Source organism: Octodon degus, unplaced genomic scaffold, assembly GCF_000260255.1.
Source record: "Octodon degus isolate 3935 unplaced genomic scaffold, OctDeg1.0 scaffold00203, whole genome shotgun sequence".
In the NCBI taxonomy this organism is placed as follows: Eukaryota; Metazoa; Chordata; class Mammalia; order Rodentia; family Octodontidae; genus Octodon; species Octodon degus.
In genome coordinates this window covers 3,634,077-3,637,653 of record NW_004524779.1, presented here as the reverse complement: position 1 = coordinate 3,637,653, position 3,577 = coordinate 3,634,077, and the positions used below count along the sequence as shown (strand labels likewise).

At 32.3% G+C, this 3,577-nt stretch overlaps 1 non-coding gene across 1 annotated transcript; it reads right to left on the bottom strand.

The window, feature by feature from the left end:
• Window positions 1-2,268: 2,268 nt before the first annotated feature.
• On the bottom strand, window positions 2,269-2,375 carry LOC111813597. The gene has a single exon (XR_002818807.1). It is a non-coding gene; the product is annotated as a U6 spliceosomal RNA (small nuclear RNA).
• Between the last annotated feature and the right edge of the window lie 1,202 nt (window positions 2,376-3,577).

Genomic DNA, 3,577 nt, shown 5'->3' with positions numbered 1-3,577 from the left:
TCCTGTTATACAAAATCTTGCATAATCCAACATCTACAACCCTTTCTGCTCTCCTTTTTCGTTTCTCTCACCTTCTCCCTTCCTTTCCACCTATCCTGTTCTCATTTCTATTTGCAGACACATCAGACCTGTTCTAATCTTAGTATGCTTGCACTGTCTGTTCCTCCTCTCTGGAGCATTCTTCCTTCCACCTTCTTCATAGCTGTTTTTCATATTCATTATTAACAATATGTATACCCACTTTGATTGCTTAAATGTCTCTTCCCTGACTATCCTACTTAAAGCATACAGTAGCTACTTCCTACTACACAATATAATATTCCTTAATGTCTTTTATAGAAACTTTAAATTCTGAAATTATCTTGTTTTGTTGCTCACTTGTTTTTCCACAAGACATGAAACCGATTATTTTACTCCTTCTTTGACAAAATACAGTATATCCTTGGCACCTTAAGGGTGTACAATAAATATTTTTAATTGTATTAATCACAGCTGTTACTAATACAGTTCCAGCTGTATATCAGGCACTGTTCTAATATTTTAGGCATATTAATTTATTTAATCATTACAATCCTCTAAGGATGATAATAGTATTTTCATTGCTCTTTTTTATTAAATTTTATTAAGTTCATCAGAGGGAATTTGTACTTATACCTGATATATCTTGGCACCTCTGTTTTTCCATTCCCCTGCTTCCCCTTCATTGCCCCTTTACAAATAAGGAAATTGAGGCATTAAGAGGCTTAGTATACCTGTTCTAAGTTAAAAAAAAAAAAAAAGAACAACAGACTAGGAGATAAATCATGAGTCTGACTCCAGAACCCTCATTCTTAATTCCCATATTGTATTATTTCTGGAAATAAACTCAATATCAAGCTCTACTTGTATGGAAATGATGGATAATTTCTCAGAGGACAAAAAGCTACAGTGAAATTTTGAAGGAAAACCAAAAGTTCACTAGAAATAAAAAAAAAAAAGAGGCCTTCCCAGCTGAGGGAAGAGTGGATCCAAAACCATGAATTCCCCCTTTTCTGCTTTTTGTGCTGCTCATTTGTGGATATTTTTCCTTTTCACACCTGCATATACCTTAAATTTAAATAATGTATATTATGAACCTGTCTGCCCCAACAGAAGCACGCAGCATTAGCTTTTAATAACTTTTCCTGGAAAATAGATGTTAAAAGAAAAAGATATTAAAAAGTATTGTACGTGTACCACTCAGGGTTTGCAGGTGTGTACATACTTGTGTGCTGTGTGTGACATAATTTTCATCCATAGCCACCCATATATTTTACTTAAAACTGCATAGTGAGAAGCCTCCATCTCAGGATGCTGGGAATCCTCAAGGAAATCATGCATGTGAAAGACAAGTACAGACCCTAAAGTACAAAAGGAATTTCATTTAATTTTAATTAATTCAAATGCAAATTGAAGCAGCCACGTGTCACTGGTGGGTCTGTTAGATAGCATAGGCAAGACATTTTTCTGTACCTAAGCTAAACATATTGGGGGAAAAGTAGAGTGTTGAACATTATTATAGCCATAATCTGCCTATAATTTAGTTTAAATTTCTTTATTTTAATGATATTAACAAAAGTTAATGAAGAAAGTTCATTCTGAATTACTAAGAATTCTTGATGTGGGTGAGCATTGAATTTGATCAACTGCTCACTTCTAGACTTATGGAAATGGTTATATAAATTTTCTCCTAGTTGTTACATGGATGTGGTGGCTTAGATGACTTTCAATTAAGCCATCCTTGCATTGCCAAAGTAAACTCATGCTGGTCATTGTATGTTACCCTTTTCAAAATTTTCCTGGATTTGGTCTACAGATATTTTGGATGTTTCAGACAGTCGGATATTTTGTTTAGAATTTATATGCCTATGAAAGAGAGGAACAGAGGGGAATTTCTCAGTAGTCACAGTATATAGACTATTCTGGCTTCATGAAATGAATTAGAAGAGTTTTCTTCATTGTCTTTTCTTTGGAGGAATGTGTAATTTTGTTGGGGTTTTTTGAGATGTAAATTTTTATTTGCATGTGTGCTACTTTTATATATAACAGACATGGTTCAAGTTTAAAACAAGGTTGAAATCAGCAGTCAAGATAAAATTCGAAAAGCACAAGATAAAATAAAGGACTATGGCTTACACAAATAGCTACACGTGCAATGACTTTGTCCTCAGTATCTTTATTTTCATGGTGATTGAAGACATAGGCATGCTAAAACGTGGTTATAATCTACCCTATTGGAAATTATGAGAAAAAAATATGGAATGCTTCACGAATTTGCATGTCTTCCTTGCGCAGGGGCCATGCTAATCTTCTCTGTATCATTCCAATTTTGGTATATGTGCTGCCGAAGTGAGCACAGAATTTTGAATTTCTTTTTTCAAAGTGTGGTAGAATTTATTAATTAACATCTGTATCTAGACTTCAAAACAATAACTGTAGTTTCACAACTAAACATGTTATTTAGACTTTTTATTTCTTAGCTATATTTTCCTAGGATCCTGTACACTTGGTCTAAATTTGTATATTCTGTACTATCATTTATAAAAATTGTCAGTTCTACATTTGTAGCATCAGTAGTGTTGTCTCAATATTATTTGCTTTTTTTCTTGATTGAATTTAGTTTTTTAGATTTAATTTTCTTTATCTTTTCTAGCTTCTTGAAGTAGATTTCTGGTATTTTAATTTTAATCTTAATTCTCCTCTAATACATCTATTCTGGTTCTAATTTTTCCTCTTGCTACATTCTATACCACTGTAACATTTCCATCATCATTCAGTTCAAATATTTCCTAGTTTCTAGAATGACTTTTTTCCTTAGCCTTGCATATTTAGAAGTTCATTTTTAGCTCCTAAACTTTACAAATGTTTAGCATTTAGTTGTCATCAGAGAAAATTATCTCCATTATTTTAAACTTCTGTGATTTCTTGTATGTTGACTTTAGTATAATATGGGCCAAACTGTGTAATTTCTCTACATATAATTACTTAAAAAGAGATAAATTTGGTGATGAAATTTCCAGCTTGTTAATTGTGTTGCTCAAGTGTTTTCTGTTTGTATGGGTTTTACTTGTTTGTTCTATCAATTATCTTAAAAGGAATATAAAAATCTTTTGTCAGGACTGTAAATTTTTCTCTGTCTTGCTTCAATCTTGTCAAATTTTGCTCTATATGTATTGAATTGTGTCACGAGGTGCATACAGGGTTTAACTATTTATCGTTATGAAATGGATCTATCTACTGATGTCTTATTTCCTAGTTTTGTATGCCCGAGAACAGCTTCATTTCTAAGACATATTCAGAATATAGACATCTAGGTTGACAGTTGGATTCTTTCTTCAGCCTTGAAAATAAAATTACTCTATGCTCTTGCTTTCATTGTTTTCATTCTGTTTAGTTGTAAGAAAACAGCTGTCTTGCTTTGCTTCTTTGAAAATAATGTTTCTTTTTCTTTTCTACCTGTAGGATTTTTTTCCCTTGACTTTAGTTTTTACTTTTTTCAACATTACATACTTAGGAGTGGTAGGTAGAGTTTTTCATGGTTCTTTAAAATATAGCTTGA